This window comes from Cryptomeria japonica, chromosome 9, assembly GCF_030272615.1.
Source record: "Cryptomeria japonica chromosome 9, Sugi_1.0, whole genome shotgun sequence".
In the NCBI taxonomy this organism is placed as follows: Eukaryota; Viridiplantae; Streptophyta; class Pinopsida; order Cupressales; family Cupressaceae; genus Cryptomeria; species Cryptomeria japonica.
Genome location: NC_081413.1, coordinates 546,973,403 through 546,992,232, shown reverse-complemented (window position 1 = coordinate 546,992,232; position 18,830 = coordinate 546,973,403). Strand labels below are relative to the sequence as shown.

General features: G+C 36.4%; 1 protein-coding gene across 1 annotated transcript in view; it reads left to right on the top strand.

Moving 5' to 3' along the window:
- Positions 1 to 18,830, top strand: part of LOC131060994 (RNA-binding protein Y14A) — a 47,981-nt gene that overhangs the window by 16,172 nt on the left and 12,979 nt on the right. The gene's annotated exons all lie outside the window — the stretch shown is intronic.

Here is an 18,830-nt window from a genome sequence, read left to right as displayed (position 1 = left end):
AGTGTTTCTGTTAGCTTGGCCAATGAAAGTTGAAGGAAAAGGGTACTTTTTAGGATGTTACATCCCTTCTTATGTTGTGGAGTTTAGGCTTTTAAAGCTGTAGTTGGCTTTTCTGGTCAAACTTAAAATTCACTATTCAGTGTCTTTGCATAGAAGCTGTCTCATTGACTCTAGATCTTAGTTCCGGGACTCACTAGGATTTTCCAAGTCCTGGCGAGTCCTGAGCCGAGTGACCCTAGCTGAGTCTCAGAGTTCGGGACTCTCCAGGAACTCTCTCTAGGCAAGACTCACTAGAAACTGTTTTTTTGCCGAGTTTTGCCGAGTTCTACTGATTTTTTTGCCGAGTTCTGCTGAGTTTTTTGCCGAGTCTGAGTCTCGTTTCTATGCTCTAGATGCACAACTCAAATTTAGCTTCTTTAATGAAGAGACTTTCTAGGTAAGGAAGAGACTTTCTAGGTAATTCTTTTGCTAGATTGGTGTAAATATGGCTTCCTAAAATAATACTTGAATATAAAAAATGAGAAAACTAGAAGCCTTCAAGTTTTTAAGAGATGCTTGTGGAGTTTTCTTTAATATGTTTGTGTTTGGACTCTGGAGTGTAGCTTGGTCATTTTCATAAGATATGCTACACTTTAGCTTCTCCTTCTAGATCAAAACATTTATAAATGTTTTTCTTACAAGGTCTATAGAGTTCTTGACGTGTCTTTGCTTGTTCATGTGATGAGTTAGCTCCAGCATGACCATTCTGAGCAATGCTGGAGATCTCTCAAATTGTCTATTGGGAAATCTGTAATGTTTTTCTTGCAGTTTACATTCAAATTAAAATGTGTATTAGGAAACAGGAATAAGAAAAAACCGCTGTTGATCTTCTTTCTAAGTTTAGTGTGTCAAAGATAATCTGCAGTAATGTTTTCTTTTATCTCATTGCTGTTTTCCTTTTCTTTCGGAAGATAAGATAGTAGCAAAGAGGATGAACTTTTGAGGCAGTCTATTCCTATATATTTTACACATTTTTTTATGGTGACATAATTTTACATATTTCATTGAGGACCTTATATGTTCGTTTGGAAGATTTGTTTTCTCTTTGTTGGATATTTTGAGTGCAATTGTTGTCTCTCATTGTTGCTTGCTCACAGTTCCATCTCTCTATTTGATTCACGCTCTTTGACATGCAAATATTGACTTTTTTCATTTTTTTGGGCAAAAAAAATAAAGCAATCATACCAAGTCTTATGGAGCTCAGAACAACAACCTATTCTATTTAAATATATAAAATTCATATTGTTCTGTTAAACTTTATTACAGTCCTCTAAAAATAGTAAAGTTTAGATTACAGTACTCATTTAGTAGAGTATCAGTACACTATCATATGCTATTTTGCTAAAAACCAGAAGAGGTGAGAAAGAGACAACCAAACGTGAATTTTTATCTTTGTTGAGTTCATTATATGGATAACCTCTTGCATTGTGATAAATCATAATATATTTGTGGATGTGACGCATGCAATTTCTGCAGAGAGTATTAATAGTGTTAAATTTTACATAGAGTGGTCAGCATTTGTCCTTTTGAGTGTAGTCAATTTGTTAACAAGTACAAGCAACAGGGGGACTTTAGTGCCTTTTAAGATACCAATTATGTGTAATTTATCCGTAGTGCTCTTCACAAATATTTGCATTGCTTTGAGTTCAAGACACATCTGCAAACAGGGACCTGTCTATTTATCTGTATTTGCATTGCTTTGAGTTCAAGACACATCTGCAAACAGGGACCTGTCTATTTATCTGTATTTGATTTTTTTGAATGATGCAATTTCTTTTGTATTTTCATGTTAACACAGTACGCTCCTATATATTTCATGTTTGTGATGGGCTGTTATTTTTCTTTCTTCTATATCTTCAAATATCTGTACTATTCATTATTATTGTAATTAATAAATTTATTGCATTTTCTCTTTGCTAATGATTGATAGTGCCCAAACATACCTCTTTTATTCAATGCTACATCAAAGACAACTGCATTATTGTGAGTCAAATATATTTCTTTTTATAATAAGGGCACAAGAATTATAATTTTCAAGTATGGGTCATGTGAGGGTTTGTTAGGTGCTTAAATGATGAATAACAAGTCCTTATATGTTTGGAGATTGAGTAGAGAGAAATCTCGCAACACATCTACCAAGCCATATTGCACATGAAATTCAAGTGTATGTATTAGGCAATTGGAATGGTGGGTTTGCAGATTTGGAAGGACAGGTAAAATTGGAAAAGTGACAGGTACCTTTTTTTTTTATTGCCTACATCTTTGTAAGGATTATGTTCATAATTAAATTAGAGTGGTCAGTATTATGCAATTTAAATATATAAATAATAAAAACCATATCTTCAATGTCTAAAAAAATGAGTTTTTCTTTTGCCTTGAGAGAGTTAAGACCTTTATTTGTTTTTAACTTTTTTTAAACTTTGCCATCAAGTCCTGTATGACCATATCTTTCTATGGGAATTGTTTTGTGATAGATAGGCCAGGTGTTGAAATCTGTAGGGACATCTCTTTTAAACTATTTTACTAAAGTTGACCATAAAAAACACATGTTGCTTGTTAAAGAGCAAACAACAAAAAGAAAAAAAATAATTTGAAGAATGGGGGAGAGGAGCTAAAAACAATTTCAAATTTGTAAATTTATGAATTAGGCTTATATGTCGTTTTTATAAGTATTACATACTACATATAGTGAAGTAAACCGAATCATCTGCTACACCTATAGCGCAGGTAGCTGGCTAATTGAAACCAGGATGATTATGATGAAGCGATAGTGTATAACCGCCCTTAGATTGAGAGATTTGGTTGGCTCTTGCTTTCATCATTAGCAGCTTCTTTGTGCTACCTAACTATAGTGTTTAAGATTTTAGATAATTATATTAAAAAGATATATTTCAATCAGAAAGCTTTTTCTCATAACTCACAGACACTTTAAAGTTTAAGGCTTGGAGCAATCATCAATGATGAATAAAGTGATCCAATCATTAGGACATCAAGAAAATTAGAAACTTGGAAGAAAGGATCAAGATTACACTAAATATAAGCAAGCATGAATGTAACTTCTTAGGAATCGACCAATCGATGATGACTTGGATCTTTTGCTGATCCACCTGTACTCCTCAAGCACTAATAACATGTCCTAAGTACAAAGTTTAGTCAACTCAAACTCACATTTGTATTCTTTAGCATAAAAAGATTGCTGCTTTAAAATCCCACGTACGTCATTTAGGTGTCTCAAATTTTCCCCCCATTTCTTGCAATAAGTCAAATATATCATTACAAAATACTAGAACAAATTCTTGAAGATGCTTACTGAATACGTAATTGTTGCATGATTGAAAATAATTCAGAACATTTGTGATAACAATGGAAAGTTGTTTTGGACACACCTTTACAAAGTCAAATTTGATGATAATGGGATCTCAAGTCAATTTTAGAAGAAAAATATATCGATCCATGGAGTTCATTGATTAGTTCCTCCGTTAGAGGAATTGGATACCTATTATTGATAGTTCTCACTTCTCTTGTTTAGTGCCTTGTAATTGATGGACATCCTCATAGTACCATCATTTTTTCTTTCCACTAAGACTACTGAAGAAGAAAATGGATTGGAGCTTGGATTGATGTGCTTTGCTGGGAACAATTCTTTGATTACCTTTTCTATTGTTTCTTTGTGCATTCATTGATGTCTATAAAGGGTAGTAAGGATAGGCTGAGCCCTTATTTCCACCTCTATAATGTGCTGGAAACCATGGTTTGGTGGAAGCCTTAGGGGTATATCATTGAAGACCTTATCATGTTGGTTTAGAATTGCATGAATGTTTGTTTAATATGAGTCTCATTTGGTAGTTGATTTTAATGAGTTGATGAGGCGATTGGAAGCCCATGCAATTTGGCTCTTACAAAAAGATCTTCCCATCATCTTTTTAGTGGTGATCCTTGGTATCTGTGAAAAAATCCTTTAAGCACTACCTTTTTGTTGTCTGATGTCTTGAGTTCCATTGACTGGTAGTTTTGATTAAATTCCTGGAGGAGCATAGCCATTGCACACCTAAAACCATATTTGTTTTTCCTAAGTTAATCACATAGAAGTCCTTGTGTATTTTGTGCTTTCTGAAGGTAATACCAAGTTGTTTCACCCTTGTGCAAGGAATGGTATATCCATCTACAACAATGACATTTAAATAGCTAAACTCTATTGTCCCAGGGTCCCTCTTGCTTACCAATCCTCTTTCAATAGAATTAAGCATGGTCCCACTATCTATTAGAATGGTGATGCACTGTGCCAACAAGACCCCACAAACTTTGAGATTGTGGAATTTGGGAGCTCTTGAAAGTACAAGCAACGTGCTATTGTTGGCTCCTCTTCCCATTGTTTTGGGTTCAATTTCTTCTTCCCTAATCATTAGAGGCATCCTCGGTGTAATGGATTTGTACTTTCACTAGACAATCATGATGTAATGTCCCCTTTTATGAAATGCCCTCATTTACCCTAGATATCAATTCTTAACAGCTAAGGGTGGGTTAGAGAAAGAATACTTTTATTTCTCAAATAGGAAATCCAGAATATTGTCTTATCCTAACTGTAAGTGCAGATTCTATCTCTTTGTTCTCTTCTCTTCCAAGGATTTTTCATTGTCTGATCTGGGTGCTGGAGTGGTCCCTTATATCCTTCGCTAGACATTGGAGAGTCATGACCCTTTCCACAGGTTGCAATGATTGTGAGGGCTGTGCCTTTTCATGGTTTGACCACTGCCCTTTGTTAATCTATGTTGACTATTCATTTGTTAGGAATGTTATCACACCTCCTAAATCAATTATGATGAATATGGTTGCTGCATTATATTAGAGATCCGATCCTCCTTTAGGCTGATGCCGTGATGCTGTGCATTGTCTAACAAACCCGACTTCATGGGATGAGCGATTGTGTTTGATTCATGAAATTGTGAAATCTTACTTTGTAAGGCAATTTCAACGATTAATTTGCTGTTCACCACGTATCAGGTTGGGAGCATGACAAATTAAGGAATGGGCTAGAAGTGTATTAACTTCAATGTATTATGAATGTAGATGGAATTAAGTATGACTGTAACATGCTGAAAATTTAAAAAGAGATAACCATTCAAATAATCTAACCGTTGCAAAAATAGCCGTTAACATAAGCAAAAGAAAGATGGATATATATATTTTTTATAAATTCAAAACAGGAACATGAATAACGATAACTGAAGATTAAGTACATTGAACTAAAAATTAAGCATACATGTAATATTTAAGAAATAATTAACTTGCATGAAATGAAAGAGAGATAGGGTTTAGAGAGTACTTTTCAACTGATGCTAAATTCTGAACTTCAAACTCTGTCATGATACTGGTGAGGAGGGAAAGTATCATTAGGGCGCTTTTCTGCCCAACTACGGACTATCTAGTCCCCAGTGCCATATCGTCTGGATTGGCCCGACCCTTCACAAGGAGGTAAAGGAAAGTGAGAACTCAATGCCATCTGAGACTTGGTGTTAGGACCTACACTCTTAATCGGTCATACTCTGAGGGTAACTCCCTACTAGTATAACGCTCTGACTAAGGGCGTATCTGGTGCTAAGGATCAAACTAGTGCATGCATTACGCAACACCACCTTGGCCAAGGTTTTACACAGTAAGCACGAATTTTCGCGCTGTCAATGATCTCACCCTTCTCGGCAATGAGTCTGGATTAAGGAGATCAACTGAACTCCAAAAGAGGAAACTAGGCCCGACTTCTTGTATCCGGGTTTAGTGGATACAGTTTTTTAATATTCTAAATGGTATCATTAATTTCTTACTCCCTTAAGGCAGTAAGACTACAATGTTTTACATTGAAACCACTGAATCCCTGGTTTGGGAAGTTAGGGGGTATAGGGAACCGTCAATTGTACGTACAATACTTAAGTATGCATTTTAACCTGCCGGACATGTCTCTGCTGTCTGGCCTCTTGAGAGTAACCTCCCAATGATGATGCTACTGCATCATGTACAATCACGCTTATCCACCCACTGCCTTCCTAGGCTAGGGTATAGGTAAATTCCCTAATTCTAAAGAGGTTGACCTTAATAAAATAAGTTTATCTAAGTGCTGTCTTATCCTCTTAGTTTAAGAAGTTCTAGAAGCTTGGTTAGAGGTCAAAATCTTCTTTAGGTTGACTCGGAAAAGAACTCTCTTCCTTGGAATGATACAAATCTGCACCGTTATGTCGGTAATTACTTACCAGTGTATGCCAAGATACGTACACATGGACACGTGAGTACAATTACCTTTGCGTATACGGCAAGTATTACCAGTTATTAACATGCTGGTACATACTTGCCAGTATATGCCCAAGTATGGTACATACGTGTACCTGTATCCGCACCTTTCCAGACACAATGAGTATTCTAGGTGTCTAAGGTTTAAGGCTAATTTACTTTAGTCATAAATTAACAATGGCCTTATCCTTCGTGGTATATTGACTTAAAATTTCATGAAGAGCAGAGATTCTGCAGGTAAGATTTATTCCAAACTGTAGTTTAATTGTGATTTACAAGTGAGTCTATAAAATTAATTCACAGTTTGCTGTTTAGTTTCAGTTGTTCTAAGGAGGTTGCTGAAGATTTAATTTCCTTCCTTCCTTAATATTCCAAACAGTGAACAATCTGTTTAATATAAAAGTTCTGCAGAGAATAGACCTGTATTTTCTTTTTATACAAGTTTAACCCTCATCCAACAGAGGTATGAGTTTTTAATTCTTTTCCTGTCTTTTCACACCCATTAACCTACCCATTCACTACCCACACTACCCTACCCCTACATCTATCCTATCCTAACCCACCTTCCTTCCCCTAGCGTAAACCCCATCCCATTATAGCCTACACCCCCTTACCCTTCCATTACCCCCTTTTACCTCCCACTCCACTTTACTCCCCAACATCTCCTAACTCCTTCCACTACCCCTTATACCTCCTTACCCCACGTATTTCCTACCTACATCATCCATACCCCTTATGTCTCCCTTTCCCCAAACATTCTCTTCTTCCCTTCCACCCGTGGCCTTTCTTCACCCCCTCACATTTCTTCATCCATCCTTGCCACATCACACCTTGGGCCCCACAAATTCTAAAATGGAGATTTAAAAGGTTTTCTTAAGCCATAGAATATTTCATTCTTCTCCTTCTCTACCGTATCATTGCTTGGGCCCACTAAAACTTAACTTTGGAAAGAAGGTAAAAGTTTTTTAAGGCATTTTTTTAGGGAAAAAGAAAAGAGGAGCATCCACTTCACCATTTCCTTGCAAGGTGTGGCAACACAAAAGGTAGGGAGCTGGCCTTTGAATAAAGATTTGTCACTTTAATAAGGATAGAGTAAAAATGACCCTTAACATCCGATGCCCATATAAAGAGTGTTTGACATCATTTTAACAGCATTCAATAAGAAATTCTGATCAGACATCAAGGAAGCAGTTTTAGTGATGAAGATCAGCGATTTTGGCAATAGGACTTTTATCATCACATTGATCAAATCCTACATCAAGATGCTGTTTTGATTTGAAAGGTCAAAGGTTTAACTTAAAGACATTGTTATCCAGTCCGTTGAAGGCAAAAGGGGAGATTGTGAAGGAATTCCATTGCATTATCAGACATGTAGCAACAACAACAGCAAGTTTGGGCAAGATCAGACCAGTTGTTTTTATTCCTAATCTTTTGATGCAAAATATTTTTTTTGTTGTTTTTCAGGTCTGATAGAGGGATGGAAAGCTAGGAAGGGAGAATAAGTCACTCAGTTCAAACATCAAACTGTCTAATTCAGTGCAGATTGAGAGACAAATCAAGCAAAATCTGATGGATCAAATCCTCTAATACAAATGAAGCCTTGAATGATGATTCATCTAAAATGCAACCAAGTGATCAAAGTTGATCAATTCAATCACCTGCTATGAATGAAGCCCTAGTGACCGATTCAGCAATGAAGGTTTTTTTTTTAACTTTTCACCAAATGACTGTGCAGATGAACACAAAAATACCGATTGGCAATATGAGTGATATGTTTGCCAATTTCTGTCTTGTACAAACAAAGCTTGAGGAGTTGAAGGCAAATAAAATTTAATCTTTCAAACCACCCTATGCAAATGGAGCTCCAATGATCGATTGGGAAGGAGGGTTTTGTTTATATATGGGTTAGAAATGCTTTTCACCAAACAACTTTAGTACAAGTGACCCTACAAAACCCGCCAATATCTGGTTAAGATTTGACATGGTGAAAAGGTACAAATGAACATACAAACACCGATTTGTCTTGGTAAAGAGAGGCAAGCAAAATCATTAGTTACAAAGAAGCATCCACAGCCGATTCTTCCTTAATACAAAAAGGAGACCAAAAGTTGAACAATCCCATCACTTGCTACAAATTGTTAAATTATAGTCTCAGTCGTAACTAAATTGTATTAAGCGCACAGAATACTAATTCTGTTATTTACGATTTAAATAAGATTGGAATTTAGTTAGTGTTTAACTAACAGATTAACCTTGCAAACATTTAAGTTGGTTAAAGTTATGAATGCCGGTGTAGAGGATCGTGGCTCCACACAGGGGTCACGACCCTATGTGGAACCACGTGGTTCCACATAGGATCACGACCCCCTGTGGGGGCACGATTCCATGAAGACAATCGCATATATACGCCATCCTCCATATTGTTACTTGGTGTTGGTAGTACATAACAAAACAGATAAAGATCGGTGACATATATATGCATTTGCCTTCATACCTACAGAGGCAAATCGATAAGAGATTTAATCGGTTCTTCATTTCTTCGATCTGACTCTAATATACCAGAAATTTGAAGCTACAGTAAATCTGATTGCACATAAACAATAAAAGTCTATTTTACATTTACATGGTATCAGAGCCTAACTACTTAAGATCCGAATAGACTAAAAGCGAAATTTACATATCAAATCGAAGATTTCTAAAATGGCAAACACAATCAGATTCGAGGACAGACTCGAAGGAGCAGCAAAATTTGTGGCTTGGAAAGTCAGAATTATAATAGTATTAAAAGAGAACAAAGTAATCGAATTCATAAAAGAAGACAAGCCCGAACCTGCAGACGAACCTGAGAAAACCGTGTGGAATGAAGGAAATGATAAAGCTGTAAAAATCGTGATAGATGCAGTAAGGGATCACATAATACCACTTATATTAAAATATGACAACGCTTATGAAATGTTCAAAACCCTTGAAAGGACGTATGAGATAAACAATCCGAGCAAAACCCTAGCTCTAAAAAGACAGTTGAACCACATAAGTATAAATAAAGGTGAAACAATAAACTCATACTTCATGAGGATAGGTTCACTCAGAGATCAACTGCAAAAACTTGATTATCATGTCGAGAAGCAAGAACTATCAATGATTACTCTTGATGGATTACCTGAATCCTAGGAATCATTCAAACAAAGCATAAATGCAAGGGATAAATTTACAGAATTTGATCGACTAAGGGATGACTGCCTCCTTGAAGAGTCAAGGCAAATGAAAGGGGGAAATCACAAAACTAAAGATGAGGACCTCCACATTTTGAATACCGACTCCCGTAAGAAAGGCAAGAAGAGAAACTTCAAGAAGAGAAAATCCCATCATGGGAAAAGCTTTCATAAGAAAGACATGTCAAAAATCCAATGTCATAGATGTGATCAGTACGGACACGTCATTTAATTGTCCTGATAAAGTAAAACAACAGGCATCATTCGCCAAAGTAGAGAGGATCACAGAACTTGAATTTGAGAAGTTTGTATTATATTCAGCACTATCAAGTCAAGCTTCAAACAAGTCTAACACTTGGGTGATAGACAGTGGATTGTCAAGACATGTCACCGGATTCAGAGAATTACTAGACTCAATACAAGAGGGATCAAATGAAGAGGTAACAATAGGGGATGACGCTGCACATCCTGTAAAAGGTGTCGGAACATGTACAATCAGACTGAAGTCTAGAATCTCAATCCAACTCACTGGGGTACTATTTGTACCAGGCATCAAAAGGAACTTAGTCTCTATCTCTGCACTTGAGGATGACGGATATAGAGTCTCATTCATAGAAGGAAAGGTAATGGCATGGCCAAAAACATCCACCTTCAAAAGAGCACAAGTGATTGGTTACAAACAAGGACACCTATATGAATTGTGTAATGAGCCAAATCAAACCTTACTTTATGAAGTCATAGATCAAGCGGAAATTTGGCATAGAAGACTAGGGCACTTACATTTTCGTGCTTTACCCTCTATGGAGAAATTAGTCACAGGACTACCTAAACTAAAGCCAATTCATTCAGATGTTTGTAAAGGATGTGCACTAGGGAAAAACACTAAAAGCTCTTTTCCCTGTGTTGTGAAATATGGATTGAAGAATAATGACTGCGATTCTGGAAGACTGATTGCCGTGAGTTATTGATCGTCTCCATCATTGAATCTGGTTTAAATACAAGAGGAAAGGTTGCCTACGTAGGGACATGTCCATACGTGGCAGTTGCCACGTATGGACATGTCCCTACGGAGGCAACCGTTCATAACAATTAGTAACTGCCACGTATGGACATGTCCCTACGGAGGCAACCGTTCATAACAATTAGTTTGTTTATGTTTAATTTCCAAACTGTATGCTCTGTTAATATATCACTCTCCAGATAATAACCGATTTACCATCAGTTAGATTCACGAGGGCTATATCTTAACACTCCCTCTTAGCAGGATCGCCACGTATGGACATGTCCCTACGGAGGCAACCGTTCATAACAATTAGTAACTGCCACGTATGGACATGTCCCTACGGAGGCAACCGTTCATAACAATTAGTTTGTTTATGTTTAATTTCCAAACTGTATGCTCTGTTAATATATCACTCTCCAGATAATAACCGATTTACCATCAGTTAGATTCACGAGGGCTATATCTTAACACTCCCTCTTAGCAGGAGTGGATCTAAGTAATTTGCCATGTATGGACATGTCCCTACGTAGGCAACCGTTCATAACAATTAGTAACTGCCACGTATGGACATGTCCCTACGGAGGCAACCGTTCATAACAATTAGTTTGTTTAAGTTTAATTTCCAAACTGTATGCTCTGTTAATATATCACTCTCCAGATAATAACCGATTTACCATCAGTTAGATTCACGAGGGCTATATCTTAACACTCCCTCTTAGCAGGAGTGGATCTAAGTAATTTTCTTGGGAGCATATTCTGTCATGACTTCCGACACAATTCGGGACAACATTTAATATAGTCTTGTCATGATAATAAACTCAATATCATGATATCTGGCTCAGTCCGGGACAATCACTTAAGAAGTCAATCATGAGATGATCACATACTTTAGGATCAAGATATCCGGCACAGTCCGGGACAACAACTTAATGTAGTCAATCTTGACACTTGGTCAACTATTGTCAAGATCGTCACCTTGAAATAGTAACCTTAAACATAAGAAGATCGTCATCTTCTTGAACACAGTTAGAATATTGCAATATACATTTTATTTATTTATTCATGAACAAATTACACATGGTAGGAATTTCATCCTAATAATCTCAATTATAATCTAGTCATACCAAGTTTACTTCTGAAGTATTCTATCTTCAATCTTGCAAGTGGCTTGGTGAAGATATCAGCATTTTGTTCTTCAGTACTGATGTACACTAGTTTTATGATGTTTCGATCTACCATATCTCTTATGTAGTGATAAGGGATCTCAATATGTTTGGATCGATTGTGAAAAACTGGATTTATTGAGAGCTTGATATAGCTCTGATTATCATAGTGAATTATTGTTGAATTCAAAGTTTTTCCAAATAATCCAAATAATAACTTTCTTAGCCATACCGCTTCACGAGCTCCCATGGAGGCTGCCATATATTCTGCTTCGGTGGAGCTTTGTGCAACTGCTGATTGTTTTCTGCTGAACCAAGATATCATAGCAGAACCAAGACTGAAGCAACACCCTGTACTACTTTTCCGGTCAGTGGTACTTCCGGCCCAATCAGAATCAGAATATCCTTCAAGTTGAATCTCAACATTTTCATACTTTAAGCCAAGTCCGATTGTGCCTCGTAAATATCTTAGAATGTGTTTAGCAGCCATTAGATGTATCTTCTTAGGTTCACACATGAAGTGGCTTAATACATTTGTAGCATAGCAGATATCGGGACGATTATTTACCAAATACATGAGTGAACTGATGATTTGTCTGTAGAGTGTGGGATTTGTAGGTTCTGAATCTTCTGCCTCAATTTTCAGCTTGTGCAAATTAGGTTCCATTGGTGTAGCTAATGGCTTACACACCATCATCCCAAATCTAGTTAGAATATTTGTGGTGTACTTTCCTTGATTTAGGAAGATGTAGTTTTTCTTCTGCCATACTTCTAATCCCAGAAAATAATGTAGAAGCCCTAGATCCTTCATATCGAATTCTGTTGCCAGATCTTGCTTACATTTCTCAATGAGATTATCCTCTCCTGTTATCAAAAGATCATCCACGTAAAGGACCAATATAATCATATTGCCATTTGAAGCCTTGAAGTAGATGTTGGGATCTGCTAGGTTCTTGGAGTACCCTAGTTTGGAGAGATAGTTGTCTATCCTTGCATACCAGGCCCTAGGTGCTTGTTTTAACCCATAGAGAGCTTTCTTTAGTTTACAAACATAGCAATTTTTATCACGTATGGGTATCCTTCTGGTTGTTCTATATATACTTCTTCTTCAATTGAACCATTTAGGAAGGTAGTCTTTACGTCCATTTGGTGAATTTTCCATCCTTTGGATGCTGAAATTGCAATGATTGTTCTTACTGACGTATACCGGGCAACTGGGGCAAATGTCTCTTCATAATCAATTCCTTCTTTTTGAGAGAATCCCCTGGCCACAAAGCGAGCTTTATGTTTTTCAATGCTGCCATCAGATGCATATTTGATCTTGAATAACCACTTGGATGAGACAACTGATTTGTCTTTTGGTCTAGGCACTATATCCCAAACATCATTCTTTAGTATAGATTGATATTCTTCAACCATAGCATCTTTCCAAGCCTGTTTTGATAAGGCTTTTCTGACATTTGTTGGTTCAGAATTTGTGAGTTTGGTTAGAAGTGCAGCATAACATTTTAGAGTTCTTGTTCTCTTATTTTCTTTGGAAATTTCATTTGGTTTTACATTATTCTCTTCAATCATTTTCCTTGCCCATAGAGGTCTTTTCTTGTTATTGAGTGTTTCAATATTTTCATCAACAAGAGTTTCAAAAGCTCTTATGATGTCCTCCCTCTCAGTGTCTGAAGGTTTGGAATTTTCTATGATATTCTCCCTCTCAATCTTAGTTATGTGATCTTCTTCTTCTTTAGTAATGTTATCATCCTCAGGTTCTTTGAGTGTAGTGTTTTCTTCAAACTTTACATCTCTACTTATCTCAACAGATTTTTTCCCTGGAATGTAAATGCGATATCCTTTAGTATTTTCACTATAGCCAATGAAGATACCTCTTTTTCGGATGGTTCTAGTTTTGTCCTCTTTTCTTTAGGAACATGTATATATATGGGACAACCAAATATCCTTAAATGACTTAAGTTTGGTTTGTTCCCTGTAAAAGCTTCTTCAGGAGTTATGTTTTCTAGAACTGAGTGCGGACATCTGTTTTGAATGTAGACTGCTGTATTTGAAGCTTCTGCCCAGAATGAAGTGTGTAAGTTTTGGTCATGCATCATGGCTTTTGCTGCTTCAATTATGGTTCTGTTCTTTCTTTCTGTTACTCCATTCTGTTGTGGATTATATGGTACAGTATACTCTCTCTTAATCCCAACAGAATTACAAAAGTCTTTGAAGTTGTCAGATGTATATTCTCCCCCATTGTCGGATCTTAACACCTTAATTTTCTTCCTTGACTGGTTTTCTACTAGTGCCTTGATTTCTTTGAACTTAGATAGTACTTCATTTGAGTCTTTGCACTTTAGAAAATATATCCATGTTTTTCGAGAGTAGTCGTCAACAAAGATTATGTAGTATAAGGATCCAGTTAGGGATGGTGTTGACATGGGACCGCATAGGTCTGAGTGAATTAGTTTTAAAATAACTTTTGATTTGTGCTCACTTGAGGGAAAAGAAACTTTCACATTCTTTCCCAAGGCACATCCTTTGCAAATGCCTGTGTGTTCAGATTTTAGTTGGGGCAGTCCTGAAGTAATCTTCTTTATGTTGGATAGAGCACTATATCTTAGGTGTCCTAATCTTCTGTGCCATAATTCATTATTATTTGAAACTTCAAGATTTAGTGCTTCCTTTTGATCACTGCATAGTTTGTATAGGCTACCATCTCTTGAACCTATTGTTATGGCATTTTTGATATTTGTATTTTTAGGCCAGAGTAGAACTTTATCTTCATTGAAGGTAACCCGATATCCTTGATCAGCTAGGCCTGAGATTGAGACTAGATTTCTTTTTATTCCAGGTACAAACAAAACATCCTTTAATTGTAGAGATACTCCATTTCTTAGTATTTCTTAGTTTGATAGTACAGGTCCCAATTCCTTTCACAAGATATGTGGAGTTATCTCCAATAGTAACCTCTTCACTTGAGTGCCCGTTAAGTGTTTCAAACTGATTTCTAAATCTAGTTATATGCCTTGATGCTCCACTGTCTACGATTCAAGTGTTTTTATTTGTATTTATTTCGCTTGATAGGGCTAAGAAGAAAAGTGAGTTTTCTCCTTTGACTTCGGCTAGAGTAGCTTGTGTTTTCTTCCTTTTTGGACAATTCCTGTGAGTGTGCCCATATTTGTCGCATTTGTAACACTGAATTTTAGACATATCTCTTTTTTGATGGTTTTTATTTCCTCTCTTTCGTTTGGAGAACTTTTTATTTTTGTTGAAGGTATTTGTAGTAAGTGCTTGGATTTCTCCTTCTTTATTTGTCCCTAATCCTCTTGAGATTAGTCGAGATTCCTCTTGAATGCACTCATTCTTAAGTTGTTCAAATTTGGGTAAGGGGGGTGTTCTGCTAATACATTGAATGTAGGATTCCCATGAAATTGGTAATCCTCTTAGGGCTATGAGAGAGATTTCTTGATCATCTACCTCATTTCCAATAGTTTGTAATTGGTCTTTTACTTCAGATATCCTTGAAAAGTATGTAGATATTGTATCATCTTTATTCATCTTTATGTTTAAAAGTTGTTGTTTCAAGTTTAACATTCTGTTCGCATTGTTAACTTCATATGTATTTTTAATGGTTTTAAATACTTCATATGCTTTAGGCAGTCTGGCTATAGATGGAAGAATATGATCTTTGACTGAGTCAATAATTATTTTCTTTGCTTTATTATTACGCCTTTTCCAGGTAGATTTCTCTGGTTCATCATTTGGCATGTCTAGATTTTCTTCTATGTAAGACTCTAATTCTAGTTCTTCAAGAATGGCAATGATTCGTATCTTCCAGGAAACGAAGTTGGAGGCTCCTTCGAGTCTATCTTCCACTCTCATATTACTTGACATTTTGAATATTTTCTTAGTCGGATATATCCTCTGCGTATATAGCCTCTGCGTTGATTTGTTATTTACTTCCGATAAATGCTTATGAGTAATATGGCTGTCTAATTTATTCTCTTAATATGCTGGCTCTGATACCATGTTGTGAAATATGGATCGAAGAATAATGATAGCGATTCTGGAAGACTGATTGCCGTGAGTTATTGATCGTCTCCATCATTGAATCCGGTTTAAATACAAGAGGAAAGGTTGCCTACATAGGGACATGTCCATACGTGGCAGTTGGAAGACTGATTGCCGTGAGTTATTGATCGTCTCCATCATTGAATCCGGTTTAAATACAAGAGGAAAGGTTGCCTACGTAGGGACATGTCCATACGTGGCAGTTGCCACATATGGACATGTCCCTACGGAGGCAACCGTTCATAACAATTAGTTTGTTTATGTTTAATTTCCAAATTGTATGCTCTGTTAATATATCACTCTCCAGATAATAACCGATTTACCATCAGTTAGATTCACGAGGGCTATATCTTAACACCCTGCAGTTCTAGAAAAACTAAAGGAGTACTAGAACTAGTTCACTCTGACTTATGTGGGCCTATGTCTGAACCATCACTAGGAAACGCATTATACTATGTAATCTTTGTAGACGATTTTTCTAGGAAAACTTGGATTTATTTCCTTAAAAGTAAAGAGTTTGAAGATATTCTTAGGAAATTCAAAGAGCTCAAATCTATTACAGAAAATCACTCAGGTAGGAAAATCAAAACTCTTAGGATTGACAATGGTAGGGAATACACATCAGAAGTATTTAAAGAGTTTTGCAAAGATGCTGGGATTAAGAGGGAGTTCACTGTACCCTACAATCCTCAACAAAACGGGGTTGCTGAAAGAAAAAATAGAACAATAGTAGAAGCGGCAAGGGCTATGTTGTTAGATCAAAACCTAGAAACTGCACTTTGGGGAGAAGCCTCTAATGCAGCTGTATACATTCAAAACAGATGTCCTCACTCTCATATTGGTAACAAAACTCCTGAATAAGTCTTTACTGGAATTAAACCTGATATTAGCCATCTCAAAATATTTGGATGTCCTGTTTATATTCATGTACCTAAGGAGAAAAGAACTAAATTAGAACCTACTGGACAGAAAGGGATTTTTGTAGGATATAGTGAAACATCTAAAGCCTACCGAATATTCATCCCTGGTCAAAGACAAATAAAATTAAGCAGAGATGTCATATTTGAGGAAGATATAGCTATTAATAGAACAAGGAGTTCCATCACACCTGAAATCCCAACTAATTCCATTAATTTGGAAGAATATTCTCTTTCTGAAACTCAGAGGGAGCATCCTGGGATATCACCTTGGAACTGGAGAACACTACAACAGAGAATCCCAGGAAGAGACCACTATGGGCCACTAAAACAGTATAGGAAGCAGAATCCTTTGCATCACCTAGAGGAACAATTAGAGAAAGCAAAAGACCTTCAAAGTTCTCTAGCTATGTTACTCTAATGACAGACCTGATAAATGCTGAACCTTCAAGTGCCGGAGAGGCTCTTAAACAACAAGTATGGAAGGATGCGATGATAGAAGAATATCAATCTATCTTAAAGAATGATGTGTGGAAAATTGTGCCTAGACTTAAAGGAAAGTCAGTTGTATCTTCTAAATGTCTCTTTAAAATTAAGCATGCTGCTGATGGCAGTATAGAAAAACATAAGGCAAGATTTGTTGCTCGAGGCTTCTCATAGAAGGAAGGAATTGACTATGAAGAAACATTTGCACCTGTTGCACGATACACTTCTATCAGAACAATCCTGGCTATAGCAGCATCTAAAGGATGGAAAGTTCATCAAATGGATGTAAAAACTGCATTTTTGAATGGAACAATTGAAGAAGAAGTATATCTAGAGCAACTTGAGGGATTAGAGGTAAATAATGCTAAAACACATGTATGCAAGTTAGAGAAAGCACTGTATGGATTAAAATAAGCTCCCAGAGCATGGTACGAAAGAATTGATAGTTACTTATTAGAGATAGGTTTCTCTTAGAACATTGCTGATCCAAATCTGTATTTCAAAATAATCAAAGGTGAAATGTTGATACTCATATTATATGTAGATGACTTATTAATTATAGGCGAAGATCATCTCATTGCAAAATGCAAACAAGAACTAGCTTCAGAGTTTGAGATGAAAGATTTAGGTCTAGTCCATTATTTCCTTGGATTAGAAGTATGGCAAAAACCAGATGGTATTTATCTAAATCAAGGTAAATACACCATTGACATTCTAAAGAGATTTGGAATGATGAATTGTAAGCCAATGTCATCTCCTATGGAAACAAACCTACATAAACTAAAAGAGGCTATAGCAGATTCCAAATTTGCAGATCCAACATTATACAGACAGATTATTGGATCATTAATGTACCTAGTCAATACCAGACCTGATATATGTTATGCAGTAAATGCACTCAGCCAACACATGGTTGAACCCAAAGAAATACATGTGGTTGCAGTAAAGCATATATTGAGATATCTACAAGGTACTTTGGACTATGGACTGCATTATGAACACACTCCATTGAACCTACATGGATACTCTGATTCAGATTGGGTTGGAAGCGTGATAGACAGGAAGAGCACTTCAGGATGCTGTTTCAGCTATGGTATCTTGGATTTGCAGAAAACAATCATCCGTAGCTCAGAGCTCCACAGAAGCTGAATATATAGCTGCATCCATGGCAGCTAAGGAAGCCGTATGGTTGAGGAAATTGATAGTAGGACTGTTTGGTGAAAGTTTGAAGCCTACTATCATTCATTGTGACAATCAGAGCTGCATTAAACTTTTAGTGAATCCAGTTTTCCATGATAGATCCAAGCACATTGAGATCTCATATCACTATGTAAGAGACATGACAGAGAGAAAGGTAATAAGACTGGAATATGTCAATACAGGAGATCAAACAGCTGACATTCTCACCAAACTCCTAGCAAGAGTGAAAATTGATCACTTCAGGAGGTATCTTGGTATGGTTAAAATGTAATTGATGTCTAAAATTATGCAAACTTCTTGGTCATATATTTGAGTATATGAAGTATGTAACCTTTCCTTGTGTTCATTCCTAAAGGATGATGATTCTTTCGATAATGAACACTTGTATTTTAACATTGTAAGGTGACGATCTTATAAATGTTTGGAAGATCATATAAACTGAAAATCAGACAATTTGAATATCAGTAAT